General features: G+C 44.8%; 1 long non-coding RNA gene across 3 annotated transcripts; it reads left to right on the forward strand.

Annotated features, from left to right (window-relative positions):
* Nucleotides 1-2,426: 2,426 nt before the first annotated feature.
* On the forward strand, nt 2,427-19,894 carry LOC135311553 (uncharacterized). Of its 3 annotated transcripts, none has more exons than XR_010371207.1 (3): nt 2,427-2,607; nt 8,182-8,332; nt 8,428-16,152. It is a non-coding gene; the product is annotated as an uncharacterized LOC135311553 (long non-coding RNA). The 3 variants fall into 3 exon arrangements; XR_010371209.1 differs by lacking the exon at nt 2,427-2,607 and adding an exon at nt 19,697-19,894 and having other exon boundaries at nt 3,662-8,332; nt 8,428-9,291; XR_010371208.1 differs by lacking the exon at nt 2,427-2,607 and having other exon boundaries at nt 3,662-8,332; nt 8,428-9,291; nt 14,317-16,152.
* The last annotated feature ends 2,063 nt before the right edge of the window (nt 19,895-21,957 follow it).

The following is a 21,957-nucleotide window of genomic DNA, read 5'->3' on the forward strand; positions in this document are numbered from 1 at the left end:
AAAATCAAATCCTTCCTGATTCAATATAAGTGTAGACTTCAAAATTGCTGTGCTTTAAATCATGAGTTTACACTTATGGAAAATCTGATGTTCCTTTTTTTCCTCCCTGAGGTGGTTGATTTTGCTTCTTCCCCATTCACCCTCCATACCCCAACCCCCCACTCACACCCACCCCCCTTCATTTTTCTTTTCTTATTTTACTTTAGCTCTTCTTATTTCAGAGCTCCTTAGTCCTGTTGCATTTTCTGGGGAGTGAATGTTCTAGTGTAGTAATGCAGCCTAATACTTCTCCCAAAGCTTAAGTAAACCCAAACATTTGCACCTGAAATGTATGAGGTTCCTGATCTAGGTAATATTTTAACCACAGTGCTGCTTTCACAATTATTTTACTAAACCATTAACAGAGAGAAAGAATCATTAGGAACAACTCTCAGGAATCTGGAAAAAAAAAACCCACCCTAAAACACTTTCAAGGTACAACATTTGTTTTAAATAAAAGGTAATCATACCATGGCAATACTGTGATTAAGATGCCATGGAAAGGCTTTAATAAATGTCAGGGGCACATAGGTATCTCTAGCTTTAATGATTGCTGAATGATTATCGTATGAAGCTTATGCTGAATCTTATTTGGACAAATTCTGCCTAAGGCCATCAGATGCTGTACTCCTGGTGTTGCACAAAACGGATGTGTGCTAAACAATGACAGGATCTGATTCAAAATGCTGAAAGCAAGCCAAAGCAGCTGCAGTTTCTTGTTCTGTAAATCGTCCCAGGGGCTTCATCTGCAGGAGAAAATTACAGGTTTGCAATTTCCCACTGCACAGCTGTACCAGAAGGTTATGTGAGAGTAATGTGGTTGGCACAGAGGTCACAATTCTAGAGCTTTTTGCCTCCTTTGGATAAGGTTAGAGGATGGAGCTAAACATCCCTGTATCTGCTTTGTGGCACCTCACTTTTGAGAGAATGACAGCACACGCAAATAATGCAGAAGTGCATACATTTATGTGCACTAAAGCACCTCTCAAGCAGTACAAGAGCTCAGAGAGACTTACGCGCTGTTTCTGAAAGATCTTGTGTGGGCTGTGCTACACAATTTTCATAGCTTGTTCTGAAGCTTATTTAATTGCCAGTATTTTCTCTCCTAATTCTTCACTGACATCGTGCTTTACAACAATACCTAAAGTTTTGCAAAATATTCAGAATAAAATCGGCAAAATTAATTAGCCAAATTTAGGGATTAATCTGATAAATTGTGGGTGCAACTTTTTGTTTGTAGATACAAAGACCCAAGAGTTATGCTTGGTCTATTGCCATATATATTTTTTCTAACTGCTCTAAAACTTACAGAAGTCTCTGGTTCTAATTCTGCAAACCATTTTTAGCCCTGTAAATATCAACACAAGTTCTTCGGTTTTCTTACCAGGCAGTTCTAATGAGCAGTAACCTTTAATCTTATTTTCAGTGGGCAGGGTTCAAACCATAGTTCTGTTCTCCCAAGTATTTTAGCAAAGGTTGTTTTCTTAGTGGGGCATGCTCCCCTGGCTGCATCTCATCAGTAATCTTTTTTTTCTTAAGAAAGAGAAATAAGCTTTTAACTCCTTCATGTAACTGAAGTATCTGTTAAATCATTTTGGCATATTAAGAATAGATGAGGAGAATAATGACACTATTTTCCCCCTCTACTATGGTATGAATTATTCTATCTCTGCATGTTCCATTGACCAGTGTGCCTTTTCCATCCCTTAGGGCATTTTCGGTTTAGTCTCTGTGTGATGATCTTTTTCTGATAGCAAAAAGCAATGCCTTCTCAAAGAGCAGGTCACTCTGAGGGCATACAGGCGCTTTTTTTTTTGTATTATACTTGGGCACATTTTCCTTTTGTCGTTGGCATTTACAGAATAGTTAATATTCCTCTTTTGAGAAAGAGAAATATTCTCTTTCTCTAAAACTTCTCTGTTTAATTTCAAGTGACTGCCCAACATGGGGTCCTGACCCTGGGACTGGACTAATGTTGGGGGTCTGCTGAAGAGGGGAATGCCACAATGAGGCCAAGGTGAGGGGCGGAACTAGGTGAAGATTTAGTGGTTGCCCCTGCTTGGCTCACAGCCCCAGCTGTGCAGACTCCGATAATATGCCTCTGCCACTCCCTACACTGCTTATCAGCTGCCAGAAAATTGAGCCTAAACTTATGTCAAGAGCCTAGACAGTTTCTAACAGAACACCCTTGGGGAAGTGTTTAAACCAAACCAAGAACCTGTCACCCACTCGCAACTAAACACTAATCACAAGCACAACTCGTTGTTGAGGGTTTAGTTGTGTGGCTCCTTTAAAATATAGAAGTGTGAACTTTTTTGCTGAACCATGAGACCTTCCCCCCTCCTCGGCCCTCATTTATCTACCCAAACAGCCCCTGTTCAGCTCCAAGAGTCGTAGCAGGGTGTGCTGTGGCGATGAAGACTCTGAATACAAAGACATGTGGCAACTAGGGACTTCACACCAGCTCTAAAATTGGAGAATGGGAGTGACTCAGTGGAGCTCCCTCTCAGCTGGTCTGAGACCCCCACCACCTTTGACCTTGCTGTGGACTACTGGAACACCAAACAGGTCGTATCCCCTTTCCCCCGGATTCATGTATCTTGCTCTACCAATATCTGTCTTATTATGTAATGGGTTTACTATATAGGTTAAAATAACTTGCTTAAGGATAGTGGAAAGCTTAATAAAATTGTGGTATATGTTACCCACCTGGCGTCTCATTAGTGAAGCATGTTAACAGACAGAATCTGTTATGGTGCATATAATGGTGCATCTCCTTTAGTGATTTTCACCCAGTGGTTACAGACTGGGCAAGTGGAATGTTTTGTCAGCCCAAAGGCTCAGTGAGTTTTTCTGCAGGTAGTGCTGTCTCCCTCCTGCAGGTTGCCAAGAAAAACTGAGCACTTGCTGACAAAGGACAGTAAGTAACTTATCGGTTAGTGAATAAGGATCAAGGCTTTCCTCATATGAGGACGTCAGAAGTTTCATACAGGCACCTTATCCAAATATAACCAGCTCTTCAGTGAGAATTGCTGAAAATACTTCTGCCTGTGCCTCAATCCAATGTACAGTCACAGGACAGCAGGGTAAGAACCGCTTTGAAAAAACAACCACTGAAGTTCAGCTCATCCCTCTTATGAGCGAACAGTGTGCTGCTGCGGCCAAGAAGGCCAACAGGATGCTGGCTTGCATCAAAAAGGGCATCGCCAGCAGAGAGAAAGAAGTCATCATCCCACTCTACTCAGCGCTTGTCAGGCCACACCTGGAGTACTGTGTCCAGTTCTGGTCCCCTCTATACAAAAAGGATGTGGACAGGCTGGAAGGGGTCCAGAGAAGGGCCACCAGGATGATCCAAGGACTGGGAAGCCTGCCATATGAGGGTAGGCTGGGAGAACTGGGTTTGTTCAGCCTTGAGAAAAGGAGGCTCAGAGGGGATCTCATCACCATGTACCAGTACTTAAGGGGTAGCTACAAAGAAGATGGAGACTCCCTTTTTACACGGAGTCGCATGGAGAGGACAAGGGGGAACGGACACAAGTTGCTCTTGGGGAGATTCTGATTGGACATGAGAGGGAAATTTTTCACAGTGAGGACAGTCAACCATTGGAAGAATCTCCCCAGGGAAGTGGTTGACGCGGCCACATTGGACACTTTTAAGACTCAGCTGGACAGGGTGTTGGGCCACCTTGTTTAGACTCTGCTCTTCCTAGAAAGGTTGGACCAGATGATCCCTGAGGTCCCTTCCAACCTGGCATTCTGTGATTCTGTGTAATTTAATTCGGCTCTGTGAGGGTTATTTCTCACTTAGTGCAAGTTATCTTCAGCTGCATTGCAGGTGTATTCCTGTAATTTACTCTTAATTACTTGTTTACTTATAAAATGTTGCTAATAAAGGGAAGGGGGGGGAAATCCCATTTAGGTACCTAAACAAAAGTCAGGTGTTTGAACATACTTACCCTCACAAACTCATGCTTTCACAGCTATAGAGGCTTTGACTGTTGCTACTATAAACTTTTTACTAAAACCGAGATACTTAATGAGGTAACTAAATAAGTACTGAGCATTCGTGGTGTGCTGGTTTTGGCTGGGATAGAGTTAAATTTCTTCACAGTAGCTTGTATTGGGCTGTATTTTGGATTTGTGTTGAAAACAGTGTTGATAACACGGGGATGTTTTAGTTTTTCTGAGCAGGGCTTACACAGCATCAAGGCCTTTTCTGCTTCTCACACTGCCCTGCCAGTGATTAGGCTGGGGGTGCACAGAAGTTGAGAGAGAGCACAGCTGGGACAGCTGACCCCAGCTGACCCAAGGGATATTCCATACCATATCATGTCATGATGAGCAATAAAAAGCCCTGTTTACAACTGTCAACAGGCCTCTGAGTCTAATGTACTTTAGCTTTTAGCAGCACAGATGAACACAGAGCTGGTGGCTACTGCCAAACACCCAAGCAGAATTGTGGATTCTGCTGGAGGAAGCATAGAAGATGTAAATTATCATTCAGCAGCATCTGCTGCCATGTTGCAGGCTCTTGTGTGGCCCATGCAGAGCCACAGTGACATAAAGCTTTCCATAACGCTGTAGATTTACTGGACTGTGGTTGTACCATAACACATAGCAGAGAAGTAAGCATTCAGTGGAGCACCAGATGATAACTGTGCCAGATAGTAGGTTAAGAATAGCAATAAAAGGTTCACAGCTGAAGCTTGTACCTTTTCAACCAGCACGGGCTGGAAAGTACTAGCTTCCTTAGTGTTGTTATTAATGTTAGCTTTCCCAAATGCATCCAGCAAGGTGTATGACTATGTGCCCAGTGTCACCATCTCTGGGCAGAGAATAAATTTTCAGCCAAACTTTTCTTAAGCACTGAGGAGGAGACTGATTTTGGTTGTACTTGATTCCTGAGGGATTTGCTTCAGTGAAGGTGGCTTTAAAATCTGTCCTGAAATGGCTTAAAGCCAGCACTTGACCTACATAAAAATATGCTAGTCTGTCTATCTTTAGGCTCTAAAGGTATTCAGAATTTTTTTTACTAAAAAACTCTCCAGAACATCAAAATATATGTAAAGCTATTACTTTACAAGTACATCCATCAGGTTAGCTCAGCAAGTGTTTTCTTCCAAAACTCCTCTTCCATGTGTCAAAAGGGAATAGAGACCTCTGTAGTTGTAAGAAACTGAGAAAAAAAGATAAACACTTTGAATATCCTACTTTTCTGCAGCATTTCCCTGGTCTGTAGTGTTTATGCTTTAATATTTGTTCCCTGCCACTTTGTAATATTGGGCTTATGCTGTTAAAGGCCACACCTTTCTCTTCTGAGAGGGAGCTAATGCTGTTTAGCCATTGTCTTTTGATGAGGTTTATTCTGGTAGTCAGTGACTTTTCCTGTACTCCCTATTGATTGTCTGGAATGGCTCGGCCTGACAAGGTGAAAATAGCTACAGTGTTTTATTGTTTCTAGTACTTGTTTGTTTAGCCGGTTATGCAATGTACTTACAGACTGGTTGGCTGATTGATTTAGTGCTGCTTTGTACTGTTGCCGGCATCCTTTTGGGCAACGGGACTGGAAAAGGACTTTCTGCAGCAGAGAGCTTATGTCAGTGTCCATGCATTAGCAAACTGCATGTAAGGCATTTTAGTCAAAACCATCCCTTGTAAACCATGGCTGTCCATTTGCCCATGGTTTGTCATTGAAAATCTAGGCTTATAAATGCTGTAAGACTGCCAGCTGGCAGTGCAGAGAGTTACTGCTGAGACAGGCTTCTGTCAAAAGCAGTATAAACAAAACAGGGAAAATGTATTATAAAACAGGCAAGTTTTTATAAAGAGGCAGTCTAACGTCTGGCACTGCAATGTAAAAACCTCTCAAAGAGCAAAGTGGACACAGGATAAGAGCATGTCTTCCTGCACCAATGCTTGTTTCTGGGATTATTCTGCAGGGGCCTAGGAGAGAGATCTCAGCTAACTGGACAGAGTGGGAATCTATGGACAAAGTGTGACGGCAAAGTGTGATACATGAGATCAGGGGAAAGGGGATACGACCTGTTTGGTGTTCCAGTAGTCCACAGCAAGGTCAAAGGTGGTGGGGGTCTCAGACCAGCTGAGAGGGAGCTCCACTGAGTCACTCCCATTCTCCAATTTTAGAGCTGGTGTGAAGTCCCTAGTTGCCACATGTCTTTGTATTCAGAGTCTTCATCGCCACAGCACACCCTGCTACGACTCTTGGAGCTGAACAGGGGCTGTTTGGGTAGATAAATGAGGGCCGAGGAGGGGGGAAGGTCTCATGGTTCAGCAAAAAAGTTCACACTTCTATATTTTAAAGGAGCCACACAACTAAACCCTCAACAACGAGTTGTGCTTGTGATTAGTGTTTAGTTGCGAGTGGGTGACAGGTTCTTGGTTTGGTTTAAACACTTCCCCAAGGGTGTTCTGTTAGAAACTGTCTAGGCTCTTGACATAAGTTTAGGCTCAATTTTCTGGCAGCTGATAAGCAGTGTAGGGAGTGGCAGAGGCATATTATCGGAGTCTGCACAGCTGGGGCTGTGAGCCAAGCAGGGGCAACCACCAAATCTTCACCTAGTTCTGCCCCTCACCTTGGCCTCATTGTGGCATTCCCCTCTTCAGCAGACCCCCAACATTAGTCCAGTCCCAGGGTCAGGACCCCATGTTGGGCAGTCACTTGAAATTAAACAGAGAAGTTTTAGAGAAAGAGAATATTTCTCTTTCTCAAAAGAGGAATATTAACTATTCTGTAAATGCCAACGACAAAAGGAAAATGTGCCCAAGTATAATACAAAAAAAAAAAGCACCTGTATGCCCTCAGAGTGACCTGCTCTTTGAGAAGGCATTGCTTTTTGCCATTTCATTAAAGCTTTTGATAGTGTCTCTCACAGTATCCTCCTGGACAAAATGTCAAGCACACAGCTGGATAAACACATGATGCAGTGGGTGAGAGTTGGTTGATGGGTCGGGCTCTAAAGGTTATAGTAAATGGGGTTACATTGGACTGGCAGCCAGTCACTAGTGGGGTTCCACAGGGATCCATCTTGGGGCCAGTACTCTCTAATGTTTTTGTAAATGACTTGGACATGGGTCTGGAAGGATACTAATTAAGTTTGCTGGTGACACAAAGCTGGGGGGAGCTGTTGACACTCTCAAGGTCAGAGATGCCCTGCAGAGGGATCTGGACAGGTTGGAGAGCTGGGCAATCACCAACTGTATGAAGTTTAGGAAAAGCAAGTGTCAGATTTTGGACCTGGGCCACGGCAACCCTTGACGTACATACAGACTGGGGAATGAGAGGCTGGAGACCAGCTCTGCAGAGGGACCTGGGGGCTCTGGTTGATGGCACGTTGAACATGAGTCAACAGAGTGCCCTGGCAGCCAAGAGGGCCAGCTGTGCCCTGGGGTGCATCAAGCACTGCTGTTGCAGCCAGCTGAGGGAGGGGATTGTCCCACTCTGCTCTGCGCTGGTGCAGCCTCACCTCGAGTGCTGTGTGCAGTTTTGGGTGCCACAGTACATTAAGGATATAAAGCTACTAGAGAGTGTCCAGATGATGGCCATGAAGTTGGTGAAGGGTATAGAGGGGCAGCTGTTTGAGGAGCAGCTAAAGTCACTTGGATTGTTCAGCCTGGAGAAGAGGAGACTGAGGGCAGACCTCATCATGGTCTACAGCTTCCTCACAAGGGGAGGAGGAGGGGCAGGCGCTGATCTCTTCTCTCTGGTGACCGATGACAGGACCCGAGGGAATGGCAGGAGGATATGCCAGGGGAAGTTTAGATTGGATATTAGGAAAAGGTTCTTCACCCAGAGAGTTGTGGAGCACTGGAACAGGCTCCCCAGAGAGGCAGGCACAGCACCAAGCCTGATGGCATTCAAGAAGCACTTGGACAACACCCTCAGAGACATGGTGTGAATTTTGGGGTTGTCCTGTGCAGGGACAGGAGTTGGACTTGATGATCCTTGTGGGTCCCTTCCAACTCAGGTAATTCTATGATTCTGTGAAGGGGGGAGACCTTATGTTGCCCTGGCAATCCAAGAATAAACCAGTTATGATGATCCAGAACCCACAATATGGTTTTTCACCTCTGCAGCTAACTCGGGACAGTTGGCCCATATAAACAGCATGAATCCTTTGACAGGAGGTGAGTGAAGGTGAGGTCTGGGCTGTCACAGAGCAATAGGCCACTCAAACACTGTTGTACAACATGGTCTTCCACAGTCCCTGGCATTCAGGAGCAGATGATGGCCACTGGAAGAGCAGAGACCCACATAGAACAAAGGAAAAAGAAGGTGAGTAATAGATTTTGGATTGGGGAGTGGTCAGTACTAAGCTTAGAGATGCCATGTTCCTCTCTTAGGTCAGATGTCTTTTCTCACACTTTCAGGCACGAAGTTATCAATTGACCTCTCAAGGAATAAACTTTCTTGTAGTGACTCAGTCACCATGATACTCTGAAACATATGTATGTGCACCGACCCACATCTCTTATCTGTCTCATATCAGTAAACACTAATGATGCAAAGCTCTGGATGATGTGCATGGAGGTACCTTGTTACCCTTCTTGGCTGAAACCATAGTGGGGTAACATTGCATCAGGGATGACTGATCCCCAAAACCATTCTTAGAGATACCATCCCCTTAATGGCTGGGACTAGGAGCCTGGAAACACTCAAGGGAGAAGTTTCTTCTGCCTCTTAGCGCTAATTGGGAAAAGAGAACACCTCAGAGGAAGAACTAAATCCTACTGGAGGTGTCTAGTTCCATCAGAGAAAGTCGAAGTCATGGCATCTGTGGAAGATGCTGGTTTAGGATCCAGTTCAACCAATGAAATCCAAGAAAAGACAATCCAAGTACAGGACTTCTGAAAAATGGAGAAACAACCTACTGGGATGATTTTACGGGTTGCAAGGAAAGCTATAGCTTCTTGATCAAAATGAAGAGGCCTAAGGTAGGGCTAAGGATGCAAACTATTTAACAAAGTAAATGACAAATGGACAATCTGTATCCAGAAGACCTGGAAGCGCAGCAGAATGTTCAGGTGGAGAAGAGGGAGCTTCTGTCTGGACGGGTGAACACAGAGGATGGCTCCATCTGTCAGAACTGAGGAAGAAATACGAAAAACTAAGAAAAAGGGGATGCAGCAGTCTTCAGAAAGTGGGAATGATAGCTCTTAATATTGGAACCACCCTAGTTCAGAGCTGTAGTTTCACTGAGTTTCAGAAGAATCTCCACGTTCGGTACTGCTCAGGTATTTTCTCATGCTCTCCTATACAAACCACTTCTTAACAGGGACATATAATGCATTTGCTCTGTGGTGCTATTTCAACAGGTTTGATTTCCAGTACTGGTGACAGTGTGCTTAGCTCCTTTCTCTGATGGATGAAATGTAGAGTGGTTGCACCCAAATCAGACAAAATACCACTGGGAAAGGACACAGTCTTTCAATGCCCTTTTTGACACTTCCTCCCTAAGACATCTGTGTACTTATCCCTGTGAAACTGGCTTTACAGCTCACTTTCAAGGTCAAAACAACACTGAGGCAGGAAATGCCTCACTTTCTGGCTAAATATAAATCTGAAGCCCAACTAACTTGCCAGGCTCAACATGTTCTGAGTGGCATGTCTTATGGGGGTAGCTCAGTTCAATTCAGAAGTGAACTGACATAGCAACCTGCATAATGCTGCCAACATCAGAAAGGAGACCCTCAGGTATCTACCAAAAATAGATATGATCCGTCAAAGATAGGAATATGCATTGCACTTGGGCAGGTTCAAAGTTATGGGCGACTGGTCAGTTTTGGGCCATTGTCGGTATCATCCGATCTTGATTCAGTGCCAAGTTGCAGGTTGTCACTAGGCCATCTTTCTCTCCCTTTTCTCATAGAGATGCCCTTTTTCTTTTCATAGCCTGACTTAGACTCTACCCAGAAACAGTTTAACATCTTTTCACACCAGTTTTTTTGCAACCACTTTTTCACAGAATCACAGAATCACAGAAGGTAGGGGTTGGAAGAGACCTCTGCAGATCACTTTGTCCAACCCCCCTGCTTGAGCAGGGACACCTAGAGCAGGGGGCACAGGAACATGTCCAGGTGGGTTTTGAATGTCTCTCTAGGTAAGGTGACTCCACAACCCCCCTGGGCAGCCTGTTCTACTGCTCTGTCACCCTCACAGGAAAGTTTTTTTTTCTCAGATTGAGGTGGAACTTCCTGTGTTCCAGCTTGTGCCCGTTGCCCCTTGTCCTGTCATTGGGCACTATTGAAAAGAGCCTAGTCTCATCGTCCTGATACCCACCCTTCAGATATTTATAGGTATTGATTTTTGTACTATTATACTTCATATCTGCAGCCCCACAGTCCCCCTGCCCAGTGAACTGAATGCCCCTAAAAATGTGAAATATATTGCTTGCACTTCTAAAAGAATGAAGCTAGGACTCTTGCTCTGCATCGCTGAGGTGATGTTCTTTTTCCTTCTACCTGAATCTGTAACAGTACATGCAAGTGCAGGTGATGGAAGCGTTCACTGAGTTAGGCCAGGCTGGATTTAAGGATAAGTCACCAAAATGGGCATGACTTATACACTAGAAGTCCTGATCCTATTTCCTGAGGGCTTCTGAACTTTGTGGCCTTTCCTGTCAATATGGGTCCTAAAATCCATTCAACACACATGGGAACACCAACTGGTGTCCCCCACAGTTACTCTCCTCACACCTAGGAAAGCATCAGAGAAAGGATGAGACTTTTGATGAAGAAATGTGGGTGTAGGCTGGAAAATGCTCCTACTTAAAGCACATCTCTGGTTGATGCATGAGAAATGTAATCACTAAAGAGTGAGTAGAAATAAACCATGTCCTTTTAAAAGACTTTAGCCTGTCTGAAAAGCACAACAGTTTTGGGGAATGGGACCTAACCATTAATTTTTTGGCCATGTGTGGACTCTTAATACCTCACAGGTTCTGCCTGAGATGCCCAGTTTCTTCCTTCCTTCCTCACCATGTTTCCTGCATCTCTCACACTGGCAGTGTCACAGGACAGCCTCTTCCTCATTGCTGGGCACAGTAGTTCAAAGTGTGATGAGCCCATCAGCTATGTGAGAATGGGAAGACCTAGGGAGAGAGGACACAGTGCTCAGCCAAGGACTGTGCCTGGTGGCAGGCACCTGCACGCAGGGGGTCCCTATGATGTGGCATCCTCAACATGGAGACCTTCACTTAAGACATGGGACCAGGCACATGTGAATTCATCATGTGTTACATGTAGTGGATATGCTCCAGTCAGGCATCCCAATGCATAAAGTTTCACACTGAGAGGAGACAGATCACAGAATCACAGAATGGTGGGGGTTGGAATAGACATCTGCAGATCATCTTGTCCAACCTCCCTGCTTGAGCAGGCACACCTAGAGCAGGGGGCACGGGACCACATCCAGGCAGGATTTGAGTGTCTCCGGGGAAGGAGACTCCACAACCTCCCTGGGCAGCCTCTTCCACTGCTCTGGCACCCACACAGGAAAGAAGTTTTTCTCATGTTTAGGTGGAACTGCCTGTGTTCCAACTTGCGCTCACTGCCCCTTGTCCTGTCGTTGAGCACCACTGAAAAGATTCTGGTCCCAACCTCTTCACACCCACCCTTCAGATATTTATATGTATTGACAAGATCCCCCCTCAGTCTTCTCTTCTCCAGGCTGAACAGATCCAAGTCTTTCAGCCTTTCCGTTTAAGAGAGATGCTCCATTCCCCTGATCATCTTGGTAGCTTTCTGCTGGACTTGCTCGATCAGTTCCCTGTCCTTCTTGTACTGGGGTACCCAAAACTGGACACAGTACTCCAAATGTGGTCTCACTAGGGCAGAGTTGACCTGCTGGCCACACTCCTCTTAATGCAGCCCAGGATATTGTTGTCCTTCTTGGCCACAAGGGCACAGTGCTGGCTCAGGGTCAGCCTGCTGTTCACCAGCACTCCCAGGTCCTTCTCAACAGAGCTGCTTTCCAGTAGGAAAACAGATCTCCAGTTACTGTAGATACTAAAGACGTAGATGCCCACCCATATGCGTTTTCAGTGTCGGTTGATTTCAATTTGCATCTGAAATAAAACAAACAAACCCGAAACAACTAATCTTCTAGTTCTTCCCTGCACTTCTATCTTCAGACAGTGCATGGTCACAACAGGGCTGGCAGCGCGGTCTTGGCTTGCAGAATATGTGCCAAGCTATCAATCACCTGCAACGTCTCAAGCGTGTGCCTTTGCAGTGCCACTTCCAGTCTTTCAACACTGGGTGGCACCAACAATATAAAGAATCAAGGCCACTTCTCTAGCCTTTCCCTGTTCAAGGGAGCCGTGATGCTGCAAGAGGTGAGGTGCTATCAGTTTGTTTATAGTCTTGATGCAGTGAATATAAGAAAAACATTATTCTAGCAAAAGACCTCAGGTAATGGTAGGATTAGGAGCAGGTGAGGATATAAGATAGGAAGAACTATTTGTAAAGTTTGATTACTTCCACTGTGGAACTTTCAGCTAAACCCTCCACCCCACCTGTGATTAAAGGTTTGTTTTGTTTTGTTTTTTTTTAATCTTGTTGTCATGAATAAACCTTCTCCTCAGGCACAGAAAAAAAAAAAAGACAGAAAAGCAGCAGAGAGATAGGGCCAGTCCCAGGCTCTGTGCTGGTGTTGTTCATATCTCAGAAATTGCTGGAGCGAGGAGTGGCCCTTTGAGCTCCCTTGCTCCCTCCATCTTTGGCAGCATTGCCCTGTGCCCCAGCCAGCAAAACAGGACCTGAGCGAGAGGCAGAGCCCCTCCATCAGCAAGTTGCTCTTTCTCACACCTCATCTAACACGGGATGCTAATGGCATCCCTTTAGCAGATAAGGCCAAGTTCTTCAGGAAGAATACTCTGCATGCAATATTTTTTCAGTGGGAGCTTAGAGACAGAAGTTTCTAGATGCTGAACTAGAGGAAAGCCACGTGCTCTTTATTGATTTCTTGTTGCTGGCTATGATAAATTCCGAGAGTGTAGCAACACAGAGCAGAAAGTTATGGAGGAGCTGCTGTCTTATGGAATACTTTGTATGCCTTCCTTAACATCTGTCATTTGTGACCAATGCCACGGAATGCAGTTATCCAATAAGATGCCAAACTGTCAGCATTTTGTTAAAATATGCTGCAGGGAGTAGTTCAGTAAGCTACTTAGCATGCCAAATGCATAGTATGTGCCAACATATTTATCGTAAAATGTTCTTAAGAGCTGCAAGCCTCTGTTCGTTGGGAGTAATCAATTCCATCTTCATATGCAGTGGACCTTGAACCCTGCTCTGCACTCACATTGCAACAATTTAATTTTTTCAAGGGACTATCAGAATAAGTAGATGCAGTACCTCTACCAGGAGCTTTGGCAGTAGGCTTTATTGATATTCGGGGCTAAAAAAGCCTCACAGATCTCTGCACACTGTGGGAAGGATCTAAAAATATATAATAAAAGCACGATTAGTACAGCATGCAACAAGGTGAGGAGTACATGCTGTTGAACAGCAACAAAGTCTTCACAATGTAAAAGCAACAAAGCCAAATAAAGTAATTCAGCAACAAGAGTGTTAGGCTCAGCCTTATTCCAATATGAAATAAAGGACAGTTATATTTTTAGTGGAACTGAAAGAATCCACACCAGTGACTAGTAATTAATAGCAAGGAGACCTTTGGTCCCCTGTTGAACCTTGGGATTGCCTTATTAGACACTGTCAGTTTCTGAGACATGCAAATTCTGTTTGTCAAAAAGCACTGGTTTCGATACACTCAGTGACCTTTCTCATCTCTTGTACCCCTTCTTCCTCTTCTATCTGACTAAAGTTCTTACAGAGACTCTGTTCCCAGGGAATTACTTGTTGGGCAGTTCTCCCACAGATGATATAGGGTGTCTCCTCTGATACTGAAAGTGAGGCAGCACTTTGTTAAGCCTGGACTTGTGTATATGTTCAGCAACCCTCCATGACCTCTCTCCATGGGAAGCCTGGCTCCTCAACCTTGGGGTTTTCATCTTTACTTGGTATAAAGTGCTGCCAAATAGTTGTAGTCAACCCCAAGGCCAGCAAAGGGATATCAGCATGGTCCTGAGCTGGGTGTCCCTAACCCTTCCCATCCCTGGTAATAGGCTCCAGTGCCTGGCTGCCCACATCTCTTGCTAGACAGAAAATATCTGTGATATCACATATATGTCTCAATCCTAAAATGCCACTCCAGCTCTATAGCAACACTAACAGTCATCGTCTGTTTTTTCTTTATAGCTGGGAGTCTCACAGAGGCCCTACTGCAGTGTTTTGCAGCTACAGTTAAACAACTGAAACCTAGAAATGAGTCTGAGGTAAAATCTTATCTGTTACACCTCTTGCTCCCAGACCACGCTCCTGGGGGATTCATTTCAGATCTCAGTGAGATCTATAGAGAGCTTTACAACGTGGAAATTCGGACTGCATATTAGTATCCAAAAAAAGGATGTGGAAACCCAGCTCTAAGCTTCAAAAATCAATAAAATACGACATGTAGAACATACTGACACACCGAGACTTGCAGAGACTGTGTATACATACAAACATCCTCATAAAATCAGATAAGGGGTTTTCCCCAAAATGGGTGTCTCCTCAGGACCAGCTTGCTGAAGGGGAAGGTGTGGGGAGGAGTAGAAGGAAAGACAGAAGGAAGCACAGGAATAAATTCAATTTAAGTGTGCACAGAAGGAGCAAGGAAACCCATAAACATATCCAGAATGATAAAAGGTAAATGAAGCAAAGGGCTTTTAAAGATGTGAGACTCGCCAGCTCTTTCAAGCAGAGCTGAAGATGAACGAAGACTTAGGATCTGGGTGAGACAGTTTGTTGTGTGCTTTTCCAAACTGGCACTGCTGTGTATTCTTCTCAGGCAAAGGGGCTTGTTTGCTGCTGTAGGAAAGATAGTGGCCTGCAGCGCTACCTGGAAAGCAGTTCCTCTGCTGTTGAATAGTCCTGATGTATGTGGAATAAAAGGTGCTCTTTAACTATGCACAGGGCTCAGAATGGCCAGACTGCATGCGCCAGGCTCACAGTGTTTAATGCTTTGCCCATGTTTACAACATCCAAGCTCAAATTGCGCGCATTTATCATGCCCTTTCTCCCTCTCTTGACCCTACATTTTGGATGCACTGGCCTGGCCCTGCAGCTGGGGATACATGACAGTGGTACCTTGTGGAGCAGCAAGGCACCACAGACCTTTCCCTGAGCTGCAAATGCAGGCTCAGACCTCAATTGTTCAGAGGAGAATATTTGAGTGGTAGCTCATGTTCCAGTCTTAATCGCCGCAGAAATGTAATGAATAAATTCTTCTCCTGCATTATGTAAATCATTTTATGGGCTGTGTCAGCTCTTCTGCAAATGAGAGCTTGTTTTAATCACTGTAGAGAGGATCTGAATGACACAGAGGCAGATCTGCTCAATACAGGAGTGTGTAGTCTGGTTGCTTTTCAGAGCAAAGTTTTCAGACCTTTTATTTCCACCTGCTATTTTTTACTATCTTCAATAGGTGGACATGATAAAGCCAAGAGGATGAAAGGCTGCATCAGATTAAGAATACATTTGAAAGGCTGTGTTTACTTCACACGTGTTACAGGACCACAGTGTCATAAAATTTCTAGATAGATTTTGTCCTGGTTTCAGCTGGGATAGAGTTAAATTTCTTCGTAGTAGCTGGTATGGGGCTGTTTTGCATTTTTGCTGGAAACAGTGGTGATAACGTGGAGATGTTTTGGTTGTTGCTAAGTACCGCTTACACTGGTCAAGGACTTTTTCAGCTCCCTGTGCTCTGCTGGGTGCACAAGAAGCTGGGAGGGGGCACAGCCAGGACAGCTGACCCCAACTGACCAACGGGATATTCCATACCATATGACGTCATGCTCAGTATATAAAGCTGGGAGAAGGAGGAGGAAGGGGGGGATGTTTGGAGTGATGGTGTTTGTCTTCCCAAGTAACCATTACGCGTGATGGAGCCCTGCTTTCCTGGAGATGGCTGAACACCTGCCTGCCCATGGGAAGGAGTGAATGAATTCCTTGTTTTGTTTTGCTTCCGTGCTCAGCTTTTGCTTTACCTATTAAACTGCCTTTATCTCAAACCATGAGTGGCCTCGCTTTTACTCTTCCGATTCTCTCCCCCGTCCCACCATGGGGGAGTGAGCAAGCGGCTGCGCGGTGTTTATTTGCTGACTGGGGCTAAACCACGACAGTTTTTAACAGGCAGTATGCTGATTAATAAGCAATTGATGCTTGGCAGTAAATTTTTGCTGTTAATCATAGAGCCTGTTAGGGTAATAGGCAATAGGTTGCTTATAATCATGTTTATTACTGGTGTATCTATGATACTGTATAACACACAGTTCCCATGTCTTTAGTGCAGTAATATATTGCTTCTTCCCTCTTTTCTTTCCTACTGCCCTCCCTCCCTTTCCTCCCTCCCCTCTCCTTCTCCTCCCTCCCCCCTTCCTCTCCTCCCTCCCCCCTTCCTCCCTCCCTCCCTCCCTCCCTCCCTCCCTTCCTTCCTTCCTTCCTTCCTTCCTTCCTTCCTTCCTTCCTTCCTTCCTTCCTTCCTTCCTTCCTTCCTTCCTTCCTTCCTTCCTCCCTCCCTCCCTCCCTCCCTTCCTCCCTTCCTTCCTTCCTTCCTCCCTCCCTCCCTCCCTCCCTCCCTCCCTCCCTCCCTCCCTTCCTTCCTTCCTTCCTTCCTTCCTTCCTTCCTTCCTTCCTTCCTTCCTTCCTTCCTTCCTTCCTTCCTTCCTTCCTTCCTTCCTTCCTTCCTTCCTTCCTTCCTTCCTTCCTTCCTTCCTTCCTTCCTTCCTTCCTTCCTTCCTTCCTTCCTTCCTTCCTTCCTTCCTTCCTTCCTTCCTTCCTTCCTTCCTTCCTTCCTCCTCCCCCCCCCCCCCCCTTCCTCCCTTCCTCCCTCCCTCTGCCCCTGTGGTGTGCTGACACACCTATCAGTTGCTGGTGGTCCATGGTGAGGTGACCAGCTTTGTGCGTTTGGCTTCATCTTATGTGTTGCTACCAGAATGACATCCAAATACTGGTGATACACTCTCCCTTTTCAAACTGCTTTCCCTGTTAGCAATGGCTACAGTTGCCAATGGGCTCTGGTGTAGAGAGGGAAGAGCAATCATGGTGCAGCCTGCAACATGTCCATTTCTTTCTTCATACTTCTCCCAGAGAGAGGCCATACTTTTGCAGCGAGATTTTGTGGCATGCCCCTTCTCCCATTGCTTTTTTAATTAGTTTTCCTTCTACCCAGCAAGGTGGGTAATGACAGCCTCTTTCGTTCTGTTTCGTTTTCCTTTTTTTTTTCTCACATTGTGCCTGTTGTCAGTGCAGGAAACAATTGGCTACGCTCTTTTTTTTTCCTTTTTTTTTTTTTTTTTTTTGGTAGCTCTTACTGACTTTTTTTCCAGTGGGTCAGCTACACTTTTCATGGCCTGGGGAAGACAGATGTGAGAGAAGAACACAACTGGCCTCAGTGAGGCTGGTAGTGGCATATAGTGGTGGGCAGGCTCTGAAACTCTCTGGCTCCTCTGGTCCAGCCAGCCAGCCCTGCATGACATTTGTTCACCACCTAGCAATGTTTCAATAGCTTGCACTGAATTTATTTACTGGCAGGTGTCCCAGGGAGGCAGACATGGCATTTATCAGCTGCCAGTTAGCAAACTTGGCTACCTTTGCCAGTAAATTGAAGAGCCTCTGCTGTATTAGGAAAAAGATATTACATACAGAACACCTATTAATAGTCTTATCTCTGTCTACAGTGAACTGGTGTGAAATGCTCAGGCTTCTATCCAAACTGCAAATTCAAAATGCTGTTTGGGTTGAGCAGACCACAGTGCAGGAAACTAGTTTCATGCAAGCTTCTAATGCAATGTAACTCTGCAGCTATCCACCCTGAAGCTCCAGCTGATAAAGATTGCTCCTGAACACATCCATCAGTCTCTGCACTATCTGACATTGCTGTCCTTGTCCGAACAATGGCTATTCTCCTCTCATTGGTTTTCTCTCCTGTATCACAGGTTGGAGGATATGGCTGTTCCCCAGGAGGCGGGTTTTGCCCTCCTACTGACAGACACTGCCTGTGCCCTGCTCTGACCCAAACCTCCTTCCTACCTGCTTTGTATTCCATTTTAATCACCAGTGTTAGTGGCACTAAATGCTGTCTAGCCATCCATCTCAAGACATTCAGGGCATCCATTATGATATGATTCATTTGAGCAATCTATGTTGATTATTAATCTTCTCTTACTGCAGACTAAAGTAACCCTGGGTTTTGAGGTCTCTGTTCTTTGCAAAGCTGGCTTTACTGTCATTGCATTTTGTGCTGTATCTGCTTGCTTGCTTGCTGGCTTCTTAGTGCTTAGCAGGGTGTTGTCCCTCTTCATATCTTCTGAACTGTGCCATTCGTCCTGGAAAACATTTATTGGGGATTAGTGTGCAGTCAGTCACTGTTGTGGTCTCAGCAACTGAAAGTCTGCTTTGGAGTATAGCTCATCCCTTCATCAGGCTGAAGGTGTTAAATACATATATCTTGTCCTTCTTTCCTAAGTTCTTGCTCTCCTGCCACGAAAAAAAGGAATTTTGATCCTTAAAAGAACAAGGACAGACTGTGGTTTTTCATCCTTGTGTTTTTTAGTGTTAAGCTAAACAAATTCCACCCAGTTTCCCCACTGACTGTCCAGACACCACTGGGTGAGCGCTGTGTGTAGTTTTTGAATGCGTTTGTGCACATTGCAGGTTACCCATTCTTCAAAATTATTTCCTTTTTTTCCCCTCAGGTACAGCAGGAGATTTCATGAGATTAAATCACATCTGTGCCCAGCCAGCACACTGGGGAGGGACAAGGTGCAGGAAGGCTCTATTTCCAGCCCAGATATTGTTACTAAGGAGGGTTCAACAAAAATGTGACAAGGAGATGAGCTAACCAGGCAGCACATGGGACCCCTTTGAGTCAGGGACATCAAATCCTGGCCATTGACTATGATCCCCAGTTGCACCCTAGGAGTAACAGAGAATGAATATGCAACCAAACTGTCATCAGTCTTCTACCAAGCCCTGCTTGCTTCCTCCACAGTAAGGAAGCACTTCTCATATGTGCCAAAGTGAAATGGCTCTGGGAGACTCTGTTCAAACCACATTCCCCCTTTGAGAATACAACATCTCTAATTGATACTCCTAAACAGTTAACAGCAAGGGATGGACAAGCCCATATCATCTCCAGTTTATTAGGAAAAACCTTTGGATTTTTTTTTCTTAAAGCAGGACAGAATAACCAAAGGCCAGTGCATTCGGTTGGATTCAGGGTTAAATCACTCCAACACTGGTTTGATTTAGCTACTGACAACTGACTTACAAATGCGGCCAAATGTCAACAAGCAGTAATTTTTTAATGGGGCATTTGTATTCTGTATGGGGCTAATTTGGCCAAAAATATATCTTGATAACCAATGATCCCAAATACTTCATTAACTGTGTGATTTTCTGGGGAATGGAGAGCTTGGTTGTCCCCTCCCTGCAGTGCAGAATCAGTGCTGTGGTGTTTTCATCCACCCAGGAGCAGAAGGAGCATTGGATCCCTTTGCCTCCATCACACTGAAAGCAACTGCATTTTATGTTTTAGAGCAGAGGCGCAAGCTGCAATAACAGAACTGGAAGCAAAGGATCTGGGAATAAAAGGCAAGCACCTCTCAGGAGCAAAGGCAAAGGGAATACATAGAAAACTTCTGCTTGGCTGCTCTGATGTTCGTGTCCCCAGCAGTGCCCTTTCTAATCACAGCACACTGCATGCTTACACTGCTTTCCTCACTGACAATTTCATTCAGGCCATCAAATTAGCCAGGAGAGGCAGTGTGGGTAAATGAATGGCAACCAGACTGCTTGGTAAGTCTTGGCTTTGCCACAAACTCACTGCTCATCTCCTATCTGCTTCCTTTCGCATCTTGGTTGTCTTTGTTTCTTGGATACTGCCTAAGGTCCAGATACTTGCTTAGGCATCTGTAATTCCCATCTTTAAGATTGCTGCTGCAAGGAACAGTTTTTCTCACAGCATAGCCATGCGTCTGGACACACTGCTGTTCAGGTCAGCACTGTCCTGAGACACCACCCTTGCACACCAAGACTTCAGAGGGAGCTTGAGAGGTCATCTAGTCCATCCTCCCACCCCAGCCAAATTGTTCTTCAATATCTTGGACTATGTATGGGCAGAGTGTAATGTAAGGGAAATCTGGTCTGGATTGGACCCAATGGATACTGCCCCTGGAAGTGGTAAACAATAATAATGAGAGTACATGGTCCACATGCCAGGGTTAAATAAACAGAAAAGATTTGGTCTCTCTTACTATTGTAGGTCAAGTTGTGGATTTAGGTTATACACCTAACGGGCATTCTTTGAATGCTGTGGTCGTGAGCGCCAAGAATGAGCATAGCAGCTACCCTTTTTCAGCTACTTCAACTTCAATCTCTTACAAAGGAAAAAAAAACCCGAAGAAAAATTGTAGCTTGAATATGACACAGCATTTAGCTTTTTTCTTTCCCTTTTCAGTTGATTAAGTGGCCTCCTCTATTAAAAGCCTCTTGATAAGACAATGAGAGCTATTAGCGGCTCATGAGAATCTGTGGTTGGTAAATAGAATTACAACTCTGAGAAGAAATACTGCAGATATCACGCAGTGAGTAAATGGCACGGCAGTAGAAGTAGGTTAAAACACTGTGTTATTTTAGCAGGTGAATTCCTAGAAGATGATCAGGGAAGCTGTCACAATGTGATGGAGGTCATCACTGAGTGATACCTGCAGAAAGATGGTAATATATCACCTGTACAGCCTTAAAATCTGTAAGCAACATTCTTGCATTTAATATGCTCTGACCTGAGCTCCAGAAATGCCCTGTTTAGGGTAGGCAGAGTATGCCCTCTGTGTGTGACCCAAGACCCAGCTTGAAAATGTTCCCCCTGCCTTTCATGGATGACAACCTTCATTCAAAAGGCACTAAGCTCACATTAATCTCCCCTTATTCTAGTGCCTGCTCCTTTGCATACTAAAATCCTCTTCTGGCTGGTTCAGTTGGCGATGAGAGCACGTCTTCCAGCTGACACTATCTGTAGCACACACAGAGCCCCTTCCACCTTCAGAATGCTGAAATCAACCCAAGTGCCAGAGCTGCTCTTTAAAATATTAAATACACAAATATTTTACAAATAGTATTTTACCTGTGACTAATAACCTGGTAGTGCTTGGGAGCAGCAGACAATTTACGTCCTCCCTTTCCATATGAGCTGTTTTGCTGTGAGTTCCAGATGCCAAGTAAATTATTAATCAAGTCTGAAAAACACACTGGAGCCTTCCTTCCTGAGAGGAAGGGGGATGCTAATCACCAGATGGGTTTGCATGTAAGTCACATTGCCACTAAATAACTGATCAACAGCTTTCACCACAATTTTATTGTGTTCGGAGTTTACCTGTCTAACTTGGAATATCTTGCAGGTGTGCACTAATTCCTCCTTTTTCAGTGCCACCACTGGTGATGTACATTAGCCCAGCATGGGCACAGTGACACATGTGGACAGGATCTACAGGGCAGATGGCAGAACTGCACGGCATGCCGGTGAGGCATTAGAAAGCACAGAAGAAAAATTCTGTGGATCTTTGTGTTTTGGGCTGGGTTTTTTTTCCCACTTGACCTATGATTAATGCCTGCATCAGACATCACAAAGCAAAGGATACAGTGTGTGAACACCCCTGCACTGACTTCGGGGCAAGGTGGTAGAGAAAAGGAGAAATTTCTGGTATTTTCGTGACTTTTTACCAGCTTACTTTTGCAGTATCGTAGTCACTTGATCAGAGCAGAGAACACAGAATAGGACATAACACAGAACAGACACAT

Source organism: Phalacrocorax carbo, chromosome 1 (assembly GCF_963921805.1).
Source record: "Phalacrocorax carbo chromosome 1, bPhaCar2.1, whole genome shotgun sequence".
In the NCBI taxonomy this organism is placed as follows: Eukaryota; Metazoa; Chordata; class Aves; order Suliformes; family Phalacrocoracidae; genus Phalacrocorax; species Phalacrocorax carbo.